Source organism: Chlorocebus sabaeus, chromosome X (genome assembly GCF_047675955.1).
Source record: "Chlorocebus sabaeus isolate Y175 chromosome X, mChlSab1.0.hap1, whole genome shotgun sequence".
Lineage (NCBI taxonomy): Eukaryota > Metazoa > Chordata > Mammalia > Primates > Cercopithecidae > Chlorocebus > Chlorocebus sabaeus.
The window spans coordinates 136982199-137000367 of NC_132933.1; the positions used below are offsets into that span (position 1 = coordinate 136982199).

The window sequence follows — 18169 nt, forward strand, 5'->3', positions numbered from 1 at the left end:
GGACTTAACTCATTCTTGGAGTTGACAGCAGTGAAAATAACAGCAGTGATAACAGAGCACGGGCAGATCACTTATTTCTTTCCTTCATCTAAGTTTCTTTAGGTGATAAATGGCAATGATGAAATGAAAAAAACAGCAAAGGGACACTAGAAAAATTAACCTAGTGTTTATGACAATTTGACAGAGGAATAATAAAAATTCTTATGTTTCTTTTTTGTTTTTAGAGATGGGGTCTTGCTATATTGCCCAGGCTGGAGTGCAATGGCTATTCACAGGAACAATCATAGTGCACTACAGCCTTGAACTCCTGGTCTCAAATGACCCTCCTGCCTCAGCCTCCTGGGTAGCTGAGACTACAGGCATGTGCCACCATGCCCAGTTCTCTTATTAATATATGTCTCATCTACATTAGCAAGACTATTATGCAAACACCCAGAAACGATAAACAACCAAAATATTTATAGACAGTGGTATGGATAAATGAATTGTATACATTCAGCAAATGAAATGTAAGGGCACTAGTTGTGTTGTTTTGTTTGTTTGTTTGTTTTTTGAGACAGAGTTTCACTCCTGTTGCCCAGGCTGGAGTGCAGTGGCGCGATCTCGGCTCACTGCAACCTCTGCCTCCCAGGTTCAAGCGATCCTCTTGCCTCAGCCTCCCAAGTAGCTGGGATTACAGGGGTCTGCCACCACGCCCAGCTAATTTTTTGTACTTTTAGTAGAGACGGAGTTTCACCATGTTGGCCAGGCTGGTCTCAAACTCCTGACCTCACCCATCTCGGCCTCCCAAATCGCTGGGATTACAGGCGTAAGCCACCATGCCTGGCCAAAGGCACTAGTAAAAAGAAATAAATACCAACTACAAACAATGATACGGATGAACTGATGAATGTTAGAAACTTGAAGGAAAAAAACACTACATACATTATTATGACATTTGTATAAAGCTCAAAAACAAAACTAAACAAATTGTTTAGAAATGCATCTGGTAAGAGTAACTTTTTGTTTTTGTGTATACATTTAGTCTTTTATAACAAAGCCACTTGTAGAAGTTTAACATTTAAAACTGAGTATCATCTTTCCTTTCCAGTAAACCAAAATTTAAAAATAAACAAGGACAAAATTACAAAAGAGCATGCCAATTCCAAATGAGATCCTACAGGTTCTGCTGATTCTCCTAGCAAGTGGCTGGGCTCAAGTCGTCAGTAGGAGAGAATTCATTTTTAGTGTCATCTTAAACTGCAAGGATGCCTGGTAAACATCACAATTATTTTTCACCAAACTGATGCTTTAAAAAAAAAAAAATCACAATTAAACATACCAAAGGAGAAGCCATGTTGTCAAAATGCCCACTTCACCCACCCAAACATCTCAAACCTAACCTTTACTGACTTTCTAGAACCCCATTTTTAAAAATTCTTTTTTGTTTTTTTAAACAAGAGAAAGTAGACAGATGCATGTTGGTAAATGCTAATTGTCCTTATTCACAAAGAGACACAGTGTTCTTTCTGAGAAGGAAAAAGCTAGAAGTCTATGCTCTACCACACAGGGGCCTAACACCCTTCTGCTTCCAGCAGAGCAAAGGAAGCAGATTTTTCTTTTTTCCCGCAGAGCTCAGTGGTGTTGGTTCCATACAGTTTTGTTGAGATGGACATGGGTAAAGATGAATTCAAACAGAAAGGGGTAGAGACTCTTTTCCCATTGTGTATTGCTCAAGGTGCCTCTTCTTCCTCTTCCCCAAGTAGTCCAGAAACTTATGGATGTGACACTACTTCTGCAAAATTATGAGAGTAAGATAAATCTGACATAGTTGACTCTATCTTGCCTCTAACCTCCAAGTTGTCCTTTGTCATTCCTGGGTATAGGTTAAGCTAATTTGAGGAATAATTTAGTTTAGAGTTTAACCAAAGCAAGGATGATAATAGCCTTTCCCAAAACTAAACCACCTTTGTAAAGCCAATCAAGAGAGGAGCCAAAATTCTGCTAAATTGTAAGCATAAACAACTGTTCCAGGGGTCACAAGATTTGTAACTTCCCGAACTACTTCTGCAGGTAACATCCTTACTGCAGAACCTAAGGTTGCCCTTTTGAGATATTTTTTCAGACTTCTGCATTTCTGATGATGGGATGACTCTACCCAGATGACTCTACCTGGACTGTGACTGCAACTCATGACTCAACCTGTCCTATGGCCCCCACTCAGAGGCTGACTCAGTGCACAGAGACCATTTTCCACACAGCTATGATTTCATCCCCAACTAATCAACATTTCCCACTCCCTAGTCCCCTGCCCGCCAAACTATCCTTGAAAACCCCTAACCTCCAAGCCTTTAGGGAGACCGATTTGAGTAATAACTCCATCTCCTGCGTGGCTGGCCTCATGTCAATTAAACTCTTCCTCTACTACAGTACCATGGTCTCAGTGAATTGATTTTATCTGTGCAGCAGGCAGGAAGAATCCGTTGGGTGATTACAGATGGCTGACAAATGCTGCTACCCCAAAATTTGGGATTTGGGGGATCAATTCTGACCTCTTCTGAAAAAATGGTTGGCAGAGTTTGTTATATTTCTGTTCTACTGTCAAAATCTTCTCACTGGCTAGTTCATTAAATCTATCTATTTCATTTTTTATTTCATCAGTATGTTCAATAGCTTCTTGCAGTTTTTTTCTCCCTTCTTCAGCAAGCCCAGAGAGGCTGATGTCTCTGCCTGTCTCAGAGCAGAAGGCAGTCTTGGTTTCTCCTTTAGAGGCATGAGTGGAGACAGGCATATGGGAGCCGTACTGTGAGGAAAGTCCAGGAACCAGACCATGAGTCTCCTGACTCCTTAGGAGGAAGCTCAGAAAACTCAGTAATTTGTTTTTAAAGAAGGGGAATGCAAAATTCAGGAGAGCAGGTATTTTGGTGGGAGAGGCAGACATCATGGAGGACAACCCAGATATTAATGTTCCAGCCCCTGTGTGTTTATATGTCAATAGTCTTCACAACTTACACATATATTACACATTATATTTATTATTTATTTTATATATATATAATACAATGTAATAAAATTTTAGGATAAAATATATTTTCTGTCATCATATTGTGGGGCAGTCTTAAAAGATCTTAAGATCATTGATCTTTCTTGATAAGCTAAGGATTTGTAAGAATTGAGAAGAGAAACCAAGTAAATCTAAATTTTGGTGCAAAGGGCCCAAAGTGCATTTCTCCAGCCAACATTTAGAGCAGCCCCATCAGCTGCTACAGCAGTTTCCTGAAACCCAGGATCCCTTTCCCAACTTGACTCCAAACACCTCAGAATTACTGAACTGGCTCATGTTAGCTAGCTGGCTGGCTTCCACCAGATAAGACCATTTGATATATTATGTAACCATTTTAAGAGTTTATCTTTTGATTCACCAGGAAAAATCTTCAGTCCAAAACATTAAATAGGCATTTTTCAAAGACTGGGAAAATAATGAACATTATCAGCAATTTCCTGCCGTTCTTTGTGTTCTCAATGCTCCACGGTGAGAGTTCATGAACTAAATAGGGAGTATTGGAAAAGCCTTTTGGAGCCTGGATTTATGATTGGGAGTTTCCCTTCTGAGTGCAATGCCCTGCACATCTATGATTTGTTTCAAAGAGAAATGGAACTATCTGACATATTTCTGACTTGGCTTTTAATTCCTCTTGTCCTCGTGTTAGTCTCACATAGAAAGTGTAGAGGAGAGACGAGGAGTAGGGAGGAGAAGAGGTGGGGACAGGAAATGGGAAGTAGGAAGAAAAGGGGAACTGTAGAAGACAGGGAAGGGGGAGGGAGATGGCAAGAGGGAGGAGGAAAAGGCATGGCGAGAGGAAGTGGGAAAGGGAGTTGGGGAGAATAAGTCACAGACTGAGCAACCACAGTTCCACACACTGTGCTTGATTATTTCCATAGAGGTCATCCCATTTACTTCTCATAATCTGTGAGCTGGGTCGGGAAGCTTGCAACTCAGTAAGGCAGAAGCCTTAGATTCACACAGTCAATAATATTGGATGCTCTGGTTTCTCTTCAGAACAAATAAATCTTGGGCCTTTTACTAAAGATTTCCATGAAGAGGAACAATTATTAATTAATAACCAAATTTTTGAGGTCCTGCTTAGGCAAGGCCAAGTAAATAATAATAAAAAATAAATAAATAAATAATGATTGGATTAAACTCTAGATCTTTCTGCCTCTGAAACCAACTTTCTCCTAGTGCCCACCTCTGGGAACTGGAATTCCCAAAGGCAGTAATGCATTAAGGAGCAGGGGTCTGGAGCAATAAGATGGGGACCCCAAATATGCAGGGTATGCAAGGGCAAGATTAAAGGAAACTAACAAGGAATGGTGAATTACCTTGGCGTTAGCAACTTCCCTAAGCTCTGGGAGAGGGCTACCCAGGCACCACAACCATTAATACAAGAATGCAGCTAATGACAGCCTACAAGGAGGCAGGGTAGGAGTCACAATATATCACCCACCCTTCTCTACCGCCCTCCTCCAAAGTTCCTCCATGGAAAACTCTCATTTCCCACCAAAAAGAAGAGTATTTGATCATTTTTGACTAGTCTTGCTAACAATTTCATTGAAGAGAAGGTAACAAAAGAAATGCGACAGAACTTCATTCTGAACAGTCAAGAACAATTGATTAAACAGAAGTGTGAAGAACCTTTGAATAAAGGGACTGATTGTGTTATCTGAAAATCCAAAGGCAAGGAAGGTAAAACTGGATATAGACTTTAGGAAAACACATTTCTACTGATGCACAGAAAAGATAGAATCACAGAAGAAATAGTATCAGGGGACTCTAATCCAAGCTAGAAGCTCTGAAAATATACTTCTGGCTATTTAATAAGAGTACCGTAGGCCAGGCAAGGTGGCTCATGCCTGTAATTCCAGTACTTTGGGAGGCCGAGGTGGGCAGATGGCTTGAGCGCAGGTGTTCAAGACCAGCCTGGACAACACAGGGAGACCCTGCTTCTACGAAAAATACAAAAGTTAGCTGGGTGCGGTGGTGCATACCTGTGGTCCCAGCCACTTGGGAGGCTGAGGTGGAAGGATCGCTTGAGCCCAGGAGGTTGAGGCTGCATTGAGCCGTGATCATGCCACTGCACTCCAGCCTGGGCCACAGAGCGAACCCCTGTCTCAAAAACAAAACAAAAACAAACAAACAAACAAAAAATTGTAATACCGTTTAAAACTAGAGAAATAATTTAATAAACAAATTGTGCTGTGAGTTCAGGTGTTTAAAAGGATAAGAAATGACCACGACAACCTTTCCCACTTCACTTGGACTCCAGAGAAGGTTTTGAGCATCCTGAACAAGGTGAAATTCTCACATACTTGAGGCCAAAGCTCTGGGCAGGAGGGCTAAGGGCTCTCTTGATTGTTTCCTCCGGGCCCCAGCAGAGTGCCACAGGCATAGGTTGAGAAATCCCCATGAGAGCCTGGAGGTGTCCAGGAGAAAGAAATAGAAGATGGCTGCTCAATGATCACAGGTATCCAGTCCTTCAGTCAGCAAAAAGGGAGCTCTTGACCTTTCTACACAATCCTTCCCAAGTTCCCAATGCAGGTGAGCAATTAGGGATGCAGAATATGCTAGGAATAGGAGCACGCATTTATCATCCAGGGTCCTGCCAGGAAACAGATGGCAAACTCACATGGGGTAAGTGAGAAAGGTTTAATGAAGAACTCTCTATAAAGGCAAGGGCAAGGTTAAAGGAAACTAACAAGGAATGGTGAATTACCTTGGGGTTAGCAACTTCCTGAGAACTAAGCTCTGGGAGAGGGCTACCCAGGCACCACAACCATTAATACAAGAATGCAGCTAATGACAGCCTACAAGGAGGCAGGGTAGGAGTCACAATATATCACCCACCCTTCTCTACCGCCCTCCCTAAAAGCCCTGCATGAGCTGCATATTGCCAGAGGGCAAATGAGCCCTTATGTGGTCCATGGAACAAGGCAGACAAGGATGGAGAGTAGACCGGAGGGGCAAACAGAGAGTAGCCAGCACAATTATTCTAAAATTATGAGCATATGCATGGACTTAGCTACAAGGATATTCATCACAGCATTATTTGTAAAAGCAAATATATGGAAATGACCTAAATGTTAGATAGGGAGAAAAAAATGATGCAATACCCACATGAGGGCAGAGACTATCTTACCTATTTTTATATATAAACTGTAGCAATTGGAATAATATTTTGCATAGAAAATGTTCATTAAATATTAAAAATGCTAGTGTGGGCCGAGCGCGGTAACTCACGCCTGTAATCCCAGAAGTTTGAGAGGCTGAGGTGGGTGGATTCCTTGAACCCAGGCATGGAGGCACATGCCTGTAGTCCCAGCTACTCAGCTATCCAGGAGGCTGAGGTGGGAGGATTGCTTAAGCCGGGGAGGTCAAAGCTGAAGTGAGCTGTGATTGCACCACTGCACTCCAGCCTGGATGACAGAATGAGATGCTGTCAAAAAAAAAAAAAAAAAAAAAAAAAAAAAAAGCTAGTTTAGGGGTACATTTACAGACATGAAAATATGTTCATGATTCAGTTAAACAAGAAACAGGTCACAAAAATATGTGGTAATGATCTTATTTTATTTGATAGCTAGCTACATAGATAGATACAGAATACCGATTTGGAAAAACATACATGGAGATGGTTAAAGTGATGAATGATGCTCAGAGGGAGACTGTTTTGTTTGGGTTGGGTTGGGTTGGTTGGGTTGGGTTTGGTTAGATTTGGTTTGGTTTGGTTTTGTGCTTCAGTTTCTCATTTCTCTGTAGTGAATACAAGTTGTTTTTGTAGTAAGAAAAATACATCTTTTTTTTTCTGTTTTACTTATAGAACAGTGTTGGTTTTCCTGGTGTTTTCCTTTCCCTTCCCTGCATTATCTCTTGCTCTATAACCTTGAGAGTGGCAGCAGATGGCAGGGCAGGCATGTCGATGGAGGGGAGGGGAGGGAATCCCACCATATGGAAATCATGACTCACAGCTTTCACAGCTTGTGGAGCACCGAGGACCAAAATACATACAGAAGAGTGGAAGGGGCTTAGAAAAACCTCCTGCTCCCAAGGCTCAAATCCTAGGAAGCTGAGATTTATAGTACATGCTGAGGATGACTAAAAAGTATTTTTAAGCTATATTGGAAGAAAGATGAACAAGCAGGGAAGAGCATCACTGCTAGGTAAAGATGTCGCATTACCAGATAGCAGGGAGGAGAAGCCTTCAATTCCCATTTTGCTTTAATCTCAACCATAAATAAGACTTTCTTCTTTATCTCTTTCTTGGCCATCATGATCACCAGCAGCAGCAGCAACATCAGCAACGTCACCACCATTAACATTGTCACCTCCTCCAAAATTACCACTAGTATCATCATCTCCATTCCAGATAGTTAAACATCCTAAGAACAGCAAATGCCTTATCCTCTTATATATGCTGGAACATTCACATAATCCTACGTAGTTCAGTAAACATGAATTGACAAAGATGAAGGCTCTCCTATTAAACGAGAAGATAACATGATGCTGGTAGGAGAAGGTAATATATTGGATGAAAAGTTTGTAAACTTTGAGCCAACATTTCAAAGGGAGAAAACTTTTGAATCATGTATTCCCCCCATGTTTATATGTATTTATTTACAAATTATATACATGTTCTACCACTATAGTCCAATATTATATACATTATAACATACATATAAATTAAAATTTTTTAATGTTGCCATGAAAAAGATAATTTTTGGGTGGTTTGCACACCCTGCATGGGAAACCACTATTCAACATGACAGTATCAGAATCAAAAGTTTTTGAAATAAACCTATAAAAGGAGCTGTAACCAATAACAGGAGATTAAATATAGATGAAGATCAAATGCTGCATTTTGAATTCTCAAACTGAGCCCAAGTTGAGGAATTTAATATGCAAGCACAGACTTGTAATGCCAAAACATCACCATCAGATGACTTGTAGCTCTAGTGATTTAATATGGGTGGACTGAGCAATAAGCAGCATTTAAAGAAAATCCAACCTTGACAATTATTCAAATGTACCAGATGGTGCCCTATTCCCGCTACTATCACTATTTAACATTGCTGTATTAAATTGCTGTATTTTCTTTCTAGGGATTTCTTGGAACAAAATAAGGTCTCAGAGGGCAGGAGCAATATGTGCTTGTTTCCATCACTTTTGGAAACTGCCTCAATACTCAGGCAACAGAAATTTTCAATTACCCAAGAGAGCCCTGTTTCTCATCCCTATGGGGATCAGTATCGTAAGCTCTGGGTTACTAGTTATTAACCACATCAGAAGGGGAAGAAGGAGGGGGCCATCCTTGTTAATTCACCAGTCTGGTCTCCTTGCACCATTCTACTCAAGCCTAGATACTGATGTCATAATTTGAGGTCAGATTAGGGAACTTCTGCAGAAACCGTCACCCCCACAGAAGGGAGACGAGGCAACCAGAGTGTGCCCTGAGTAAGACAGCACTTCAGCCATAGTGGCTTTATGGAAGGTGGTATGAGAATAGATAGAACAAAGACTTTGGAGTCAGACAGATCTAGGATGGAATCCTCCATCTGGAGCCCGCTGCCTGTGTGACACTGGGCAAGCAACCCAACTTCTGCATTATAAAATGCAGTTAGGAAAATATCATAATATGTTCTAGGCTTATTGTGAGCCTTGGAGATAACATTTTTGGAGCATCAGCCACAGGATCCAGGCTCACCATTTACTTGGTCCTGCATACATTTTAATACCTGAGACACTAGTTTAAAACACAGATTCTCAGGTCTCTCTGACGGCGTAAACCCAGGGTGGGTCCCTGCCTTTGGGGATCTATATTTTTGAGAAGCCTTGGCAGGGTGAGGTGGGTCACACCAGTAATCTCAGCATTTTGGGAGGCCAAGGCGGGAGGATCACTCGAGGCCAGGAATTTGAGGCAAGCCTGGGCAACACATTGAGACTCCATCGCTACAAAAATAAAGATAAAAATTAAAAAATTAGCCAAGCATGGTGGCATACACCTGTAGTCCCAGCAACTTGGGAGGTGGAGGCAGGAGGATGGCTTGAACCCAGGAGCTCCAGGCTGCAGCAAACTAGGATCGTGCAACTGCACTCCAGCCTGGGTGACAGGGCGAGACCCCATTCTTTAAAAATAATTTTAAGCCGGCCGGGCGCGGTGGCTCAAGCCTGTAATCCCAGCACTTTGGGAGGCCGAGACGGGCGGATCACGAGGTCAGGAGATCGAGACCATCCTGGCTAACACAGTGAAACCCCGTCTCTACTAAAAAATACAAAAAACTAGCCGGGCGAGGTGGCGGGCGCCTATAGTCCCAGCTACTCGGGAGGCTGAGGCAGGAGAATGGCGTAAACCCGGGAGGCGGAGCTTGCAGTGAGCTGAGATCCGGCCACTGCACTCCAGCCTGGGCGACAGCGCCAGACTCCCTCTCAAAAAAAAATAATAATAATAATAATAATAATAATAATAATAATTTTAAAAACAGAAACAGGAGTCCCCTTCTACCTGCCCCAGGTGATTCTGATTGTGAAACAAGTTTAGGAACCCCCTAACCAACAATTATTGTGAGCATTGGGATTGGTATTTTTGTTACTTCCTGCCCACCACTGTGGCACAGCCTTGCGGTCCCAGGGCACCATGGTTATGGAGCTGGCTCACTTTCTTCCACCAAAGGCACTGCATTTTTCTTTTCTTTTTTCTTTTTATTTATTTATTTATTTATTTTGAGACAGAGTCTTGCTCTGCCGCCCAGGCTGGAGTTCAGTGGCACGATCTCGGCTCACTGCAAGCTCCGCCTCCCAGGTTCACGCCATTCTCCTGCCTCAGCCTCCCAAGTAGCTGGGACTACAGGCGCCCGCCAACACGCCCGGCTAATTTTTTTGTTGCATTTTTAGTAGAGACAGGCTTTCACCGTATTAGCCAGGACGGTCTCAATCTCCTGACCTCATGATCCGCCCGCCTCGGCCTCCCAAAGTGCTGAGATTACAGGTGTGAGCCAGCGCGCCCAGCCGGCACTGCATTGTTCTACTCTACTTCCCTCCCCCAACCCTAACCTTCCAATCAACCTGCTCTTTGCCATTTGTCCCAAGTGGATGGATCACGTGAAGGCTTTGAACTGAAAATGACTTGCTGAGTTATGTATGCAGACCAGGGATATTTCTTAAAAGGGGCATAAACTAGAGAAATTCATTCTAAATAATGACAATCCTGGCTCAGTGGGCGATGTTTTGAGAAAAGAGATCTCTTAATCCCTTCCATGGCCTACTTGCTGATTCACTTGCATGTGCATAGGAATCACGTGGAGATCTTGCTAAAATGCAGATTCTGCCACTAGATACCATATTTAAAGTAAGCCTCTGAGATGGCATTTCTAACAAGCTCCTGAGTAATGCCATGCTGGTGGTCCAACGACATTTTGAATGTCAAAGGACGGTTAATGGTGAAGCAAAGAGAGCTACATCCCCAAATGCTTAGAAACTTACCAACACCTAGAGCCTAAAGTGATCATAAATGTTGTAGAAAAGTTTACATTTTTCCCGTGAAGTTTCAACCATTTAAGCCTATAAAACAAATTGATAATACAAAGATTAACAGAAAAAAAAATCCATAAATATTTATTACATGCTGGGAGTCATACAAAATATGAAAACGCAAAGAAATGGCCAGATGGTTGATGCTTTTGTACCGTCTTAAGGTTACAGAAAGAATAGGGGTTTAGAGCACGCAAGTCATGGGAGGTAGAGAAGAGGAAGAAAGGCACGGAGCAAAGGCCATCTTTTTATGTAGATGAAACTTCACAGGGAGCAGCCCTCATAAAGAATAGATGGTAGCCTGTGGTGAATGTTTCTGTCAGACCTTTAAAGGTGTCAGGTTCTCAGTCAATCTTTCCTAGGTGTAGACCAGGGAGGAGCCTCAGAAAAAGCCTGGCTGTTTATTTCACCAATGCAGATTTTCTCTGCAGATGCAAATCTCCTCCACAAAAGGCAGTTTTGCTGGGCTATTCCTGTCTTCAGGCCTTCTGAATAGCCATCTCGAAATATGTCAGAAAAGTATATTTACGGGTGAAATATTTTTGGTTTCCTTTAATGTCTAGAATCTATTAATTTAGTAAAAGCACCAGCAGATAGGGCCTGTTCCTAGTACACACACACACACACACACACACACACACACACAGACATACAGACGCACTCCACCAACAAACACCAAATCAGAACATTAAAAAAAATCATTACTTTCCACCAGGCAGAGGGCACTGACGTCAAAGAGCTTCAAAATTTATTTTAAAAGTATTTATGCAGTAATTTTAAACAATTGTTTCTCAACAATTATAAAGGTTAAGCAAAAGCACATAATGCTGTTTTACACACGATAGACCATACAAGATCACCTAGATAATTGTTGATAAAGCCAGCACTCCTGGAACCATGAAATTTCCATTAGCCAGTGTGGCACAGTCAGCTCTACAAATTTGAAAGGTTTGGAAAACATTCAACTACTGGCTACTGCTGTTAATGTTCTGTAGCAAGTTAAAGCACAATGTGAAACAATAAAATACTGAATGCAAGAGCTGGGAACAATGGAGCACAGTCCTGGCATTATGCAATCTGAGCAGTAACCTAATTGTAACTCTCAAAGGTCTCTACACAGCCACTGGCTGGTCTAAACTGTTACACAGTTCAAACTCCTTAGCTGCAATTGTCTTTGGGAAGACCAGCTCTACCTTGGATGTGTGTGTGTAAAGCTTCAAGGGACATGGATATTCAGGGTCACAAATGTCTTAAGTGATCCTTCAGTTCCACCCATCACCTGTGAAAGCCGGCTTTGGCGCTTGCACAGACCCAAAGCCTCTGCCTGAGGCAGCTGGAACCTCTCAGAACCACATGGCAGTGTTTGTTTATAACCCGTTTAAAACTGCCACCACTCTTGAGAGGACACTGACTATGCCCCTGGCCTGGAGTCCACGTTGCCCTTTGCCCAGAAAGCCTTCCTCCTCTCCCTGGAAACCTGACTTTTTAGCCTCCAGCTGCTAAGCTACCAGTCTGAGCAAAACAGCATCAAGCAACGTCACGCAGAAACGTTAACTGTGTCTGCGGTTCTGCCTGTACCTTTGGGAGGACAGTATTATACTCAACTAGAAGGCTAGTCTTCTTCATATACTCCAACTCATTACATTTTAACCTCTTGTGACTTTTTAAAGTAGAAAGGACAAACGAGAAGCAGCTTGTTTATTGTCTAGGCTGAGACAATGGAACAATTGTGTAGTTTATCTCTGGTATTAAATGCATCGCTCAGGTTTATTTATGCTTCATTTTAAATTTTTATTTATTTATGTATTTGAGATAGGGTCTCACTTTGTCACCCAGGCTGGAGTGCAGGGACTTGATCTCAGCTCACTGCAACCTCTGCCTCACAGGCTCAAGCTATCCTCCCACCTCAGCCTCCTGAGTAGCTGGGACTACAGGCACGTGCCACCACACTTGGCTAATTTTTTAATTTTTTTGTAGAGATGAGGTCTCACTACATTGCCCAGACTGGTCTGGAACTCATGGGCTCAAGTGATCCTCCCGCCTTGGCCTCCCAAAGTGCTGGGACCACAGGTGTGAGCCACCGCACCTGGCCTATGCTTTAACTTTTGATTGATCTGCAACACACATACAGGAAAGTGTGCAAATTACGTATGATCAGCTCAATGGATACTCACAAACCAATTACATTCTTTCAATCAGCACTCAAACAGGAAATGGGGCGCTACAGCATCCCAGAAGCCCCTTTTGTGCCTGTTTTCAGTCGCTGTTCCCCCAGGGAATGACTATCCTGACTTTTAACACTCCACAGATTAGTGTACTTTCAAACTTTAAATTATTAACACCAATTTTTGTAAGTCGGGTTTTTTTTTAATAGTAACTTAAGGATCCTAATATTAAAGTTTTTTTTTTTAGGCCAGTCCAATTGCTATGGACCGAATCATGTCCCCCCAAAATTTATATGCTGAAGCCTCAACCCCCCAATGTGACTGTATTTGGAGTTAGGGACTTAAAGAGGAAATTAAGGTTAAATGAGGTCATAAGTGTGGAGCCCTAAACAGATAAGACTGTGACCTTGTAAGAAGAGAATAAGAGAATGAGATTTCTATCCTCCAACCCCCACCCCTACCCAAGTGAAGACACTGGGAGAAGGTGGCCATCTGTAAGCCAGGAAGGGAGCCCTCACCAGCAACCAAATCTGCATGGGCCTTGATCTTGGACATCCCAGCCTCCAGAACTGTGAGAAATAATATTTCTGTTGTTTAAGGCACCCACTCTGTAGCACCTATTTTTTTAATGTATTTTATTTTCTAAATTAATTTTATTTTTTGACATTTTTATTTGTTTTAGAGAGAGTCTCAGTCTGTCACCCAGGTTGGAGTGCAGTGGCATGGTCATTGCTCACTGCAACCTCCAACCACTGGGCTCAAGCAATCCTCCTGCCTCAGCCTCCTGAGTAAACTGTATTTCACTTTTTTGAGTAAAAACTTTCGAGTAAAGTTTATTACCAAAGACCAGCCTCTACATTTCAAAATAACACATTGGTTTTTGTCAGTATTAAGAGAAGTCGGCACACAAAATTAATTTAATACTGTCCAGTAAGAAAAGTGGTTTTATTAGATAAACATAATGAGAGCTATGAGCAAAGTGCTGGGGTGCAAAGGCAAGATCTCTCTCTTCTATGAAATTCATGCTTTACTTGGAAAGTTTCCATTATTCCACATCAATGGCAGGTATTAATGGCATTTCTAATGTAGATTTAGGTGCCCTGACTTTGAAGTAATGCAATAAAACCTGTCCTTGCCACTGCCTTTGAAATCAGGGTGGTAGCTGCAGTGCCTCACACTAAAAGTAGATATCCAACACATGTTGTTGATTAAAGAGGTGCCTGGAGGATTGTGAAGTGTAGCTGGAGTGAGAGAGGTGCCAAGAGGTGGCTCTCTTTAATTAACACTCTGTTGGGAAGAATTCCGCACTCCCAGTGGAATCACCCGTGGTACCCAACGGGAGTGCAGTGATTCTATTTGCAAGCCAGTGTGATGAGAAGTGTTTCCACTGAGTCATATTTTCAAAAGCCATCATTTTTCCCTCCTGTAAACAAACACCAATTAATGTGTAAGATGTAACTTTCTTAGAGTTGAATAAAAATAACACAGCAATCGGGTGATATGCAATTTGCCACTTGTACTTTTAATTTACAGACCTATTGCATGCCACTTGTGTTGGTTAAAGAAACAAGAAATAATTAGAAAGGTAGCCTAATAGGGAGAATAAGATGTTTGTGATATCTGGGTCTTCCTCATAGCTCAAAAGACACTGTTTATTATACTACATCCAAATATAAAACAAATGATCTGTCTCCAACATAAACTATTTAGACTGAAAACCAGCCAAATGAAAGCAGCTGCCACTAGATTAAAAAGTCATTTTCTCAGCCAACTCAGATTAAAAAAGAAACATTTTATGAACATATTTCTTCAACTCAAGCAGATTTTTATTATTCTCTGTTTCAGCTGCACATAAAAATAAAAACAGCATCTCCTGGCATGACCATTTGCTAGAAATTTAATTTCAGATAAACAGATGGTGCTGAACTAAAAATATTAGCAGGGTATCATCTGTAAAATTCAAATCATTTTAGTATATGTTGTCTTTAGTCTTTTTTTTAAAAAAAAAACAGAAGTTTCTTTTTATAAATTGATTACACTAAAATGTAACAAATATTTATCTTCAAGAATGTTGAACAAGGGGCAGTTGGCATTTCTCTTGTGTCCCCTACCTCTAGGGGCTCTTTAAAAGAAATACATTTATAATATACTCTTCCTTTTCCTACTTCAGGACCCTGAGATAAATCTGGATACAACTTTTTAAAGGCCACAAATTGAAGTTAGAATTCTCTTTACTGGTTGATTTACTTGCTATTAAAGGCTTGGGCACATTTTGTGCACCTGGGGACCCAAGTTCTATATGACCAACTTCAGTGAAATGCATGGATGCACATAAAGGAGAAAAAGGCTGGCACTGCAAAGAGCTGAAAGACAGTTCCCCAAATTCCATTGGGAATTAAAACAAAAAATTAAAATGGCCTCTCCAACTGCTCAGCAAAAGTTCTAACCCAGGACCAAAAGCTACAGCAACTGTGGGGACCAACAAAGGCTCTAACTGTGATTCGAAGCATGAATTGGATTAAAGCTCATTTTCATTTTGTGCCATCTAACTGCACAGCATACATCAGGTCAAACCATATTAAATTGCCAGTATTCAACCAGTTTTGACCACCATATGATTCAACCTGATATCTAGGTTGCTTCCCAAGACCACTATTTCTAAGCCTGCCCATAGTACAAGAACATTATTCAATGAACATAATTAAAGACAATTAAAGACTCAAATCTGAAATCAATAGTCTATGATCATAAATGCTAAGGTATTTTTTAAAAATTGAGTCAACTTTTGCTGCCACCAGCATCCATAATTGTGAATTAACTAGTCCAGATAAATAAACAGCTTTAGCATTATATTCCTGGGAAATAGAAAAAGACAAATCTTTATATGGAAATGTATTGCTAGCCTCAAAGGGATTAAATATGTATATGTATATTTAATATTATATTATATATTTAATATATATATAATACTTCTGGATGTATACTATCTTAGTATAAATAAGTGATTTTTTAAATACTAAGTGATTTTTAATGCAAATTGAAGTTAGAATCCTCTTTACTGGTTGACCAGCGAAAATTTTATGGCAAGGTCGCTTAACTTTGGTACAATTGTCATTTTGGATCAGATAATTCTTTGCTGTGGAGCTGTCCTGTGCATTGTAGGATGTTTGACAGCATCCCTGACCTCTACCCACTAGATGCCAGTAGCACCACCCCTCTCCAGTTAGGATGCCAAAAACATCTTCACACATTGCCAAATTCCCTTGGTGGGTGGACGGGGCACGTCCTTAACCCCTTGTTAAGACTTGAGAAGATTTCTTTAAGGTCTTTACTCAGTAACCAACCTATTCTATGTGTTTCTCTACCTTATGAGGGGGACAACCTCACCAGAAATAATATTTTTTCAAAGATTTTTGGTTAGGTTTGCCAGGCTTAGCAAATTAAAAATAGAGGATGCCCAGTTAAATTTGAATTTCAGATAAACAACAAATAATTTTTTACTATAAACATGTTCCAGGCTGGACACAGTGACTCATGCCTGTAATCCCAGCACTTTGGGAGGCCAAGGCAGGAGGATTGCTGGAGCCCAGGAGTTCAAGAGCAGCCTGGGTAACATAGCGAGACCCTGTCTCAACAAAAAGGAATAAAATAAAAATTAGCCAGGCATGGTGGTGCACACCTGTAGTCCCAGCTACTCAGGAGGCTGAAGTGGGAGAACCACTTGAGCCCAGGAGTTTGAAGTTATAGTGACCTACGATTGCTCCACTGCACTCCAGCCTAGGAGATAGAGTGAGACTCTGCCAAAAAAAAAAAAGAAAAAAAAAAAGTTCCAAATATTGCTTAGTGTTTAATCTGGCAACCTTATTTTCAGTGAACTGCTAATACCATAAAAAAAATTACTATAAATAAATTGCCAATTTATGACAGAGGAAAACAGGATTAAACAAAATGACAAAGATGACAGTTCACAGTTAGTGAGTTATAGCGAAAACAGCACATATTTTGGAGCCAGGTATCTGAGGTAGAACCTGACTCTGCCATTTTGGAGATAACTTAGGCAAGCTAACTTATCTGAGTCTCCCTTTCATCTTTTATTTTTTAACAAATGGTGGGGATTAGGGGTGGGAGAGGGAATTAGAATTCTCTTACTAGTCACTGTTAAGACTAGTAAGATAATTACTTACTGGTATTATTATTATCACACAAATCGCCTCCTAAATGCGAATTGTATGATAAAGAGAGGTAGCTCTTTAAAGGTGATGTGAATAGTATGTACCATTTCTAAGCACTTGGTACTCTTTGGATATGGTGAGCCGTAGCCCCAGACATAAACCACAACAGATGGTTCATCGGCTGGCACCACACTGCCCCAGATGTAATCTAATAGGCTACAGGCAACACCTGCTGGGGTCAAGAGGGGAAGAGGAGAGATCTGAGGTTCCTGTCCGCTCCTCCCTGCCAGTCATGCCTGACTAACAGCATCTGAACCACCCACTCAGGGCCCTTTGAATAGTACTGGGAGCATACACTGAGCAGAGAGGCAAAGACCTAGAAAAAGAAACAACCTGCAGTTGTAGGGCCATGGAGTTCTCCTCTTACAATTACCTTGCGGTTGGTCTGATAATGTTGAAACTTTATTAAAGCTTTTTTTGAAAATGGTACTTCCCTAGATTTCTGTTTCTTCATCTGCTAAAGGAAGAGGTGGGGCAAATGAACTCTAACGTCCATTTCCACTTTCAAAGATTATGTGACTTCTCCCTTTGAAGACCCAACAAAAGTCTCACTTCCTCCTGAAGGGCTCTGCGATGGAAATCCTGCCAACACTAATCTCTCCCTTAGCTTTTACTGTCTTTACCATCCATTAAAGAAAAATAAAACACACTTTGTATATACATGACTTGTATTTGTCAATTAAATATTTGTAAAAAAGCACAGTCTCGGGTGTGTCTTTGTCAGCAGCATGAGAACAGACTAATACAGTAAATTGGTACCAGTAGAGTAAGGCACTGCTGTAGATACCAGAAAATGTGGAAATGACTTTGGAACTGGGTAACAGGCAGGGGTTGGAACAGTTTGGAGAGCTCAGAAGAAGACAGGAAAACTTTGGAACTTCCTAGAGACTTGTTGAATGGCTTTGCCCAAAATGCTAACAGTGATATGGACAATAAAGTCCAGGCTGAGGTGGTCTCAGATGGAAATGAGGAACGTGTTGGGAACTGGAGCAAAGGTGACTCTTGTTATGTTTTAGCAAAGAGACTGCTGGCATTTTGTTCCTGCCCTAGAGATTTGTGGAACTCTGGACTTGAGAGAGATGATTTAGAGGATCTGGTGGAAGAAATTTCTAAGCAGCAAAGCATTCAAGAGCTGACTTGGATGCTGTTAAAGGCATTCAGTTTTATAAGGGAAGCAGAGCATAAAAGTTCAGAAAATTTGCAGCCTGTCAATG

The 18169-nt window shown here is 41.2% G+C and overlaps 1 non-coding gene across 1 annotated transcript; it reads left to right on the forward strand.

Moving 5' to 3' along the window:
- Positions 1–4019: 4019 nt before the first annotated feature.
- On the forward strand, positions 4020–4134 carry LOC119620013 (U5 spliceosomal RNA). Its single transcript, XR_005236412.2, has one exon. It is a non-coding gene; the product is annotated as a U5 spliceosomal RNA (small nuclear RNA).
- Positions 4135–18169: the final 14035 nt, after the last annotated feature.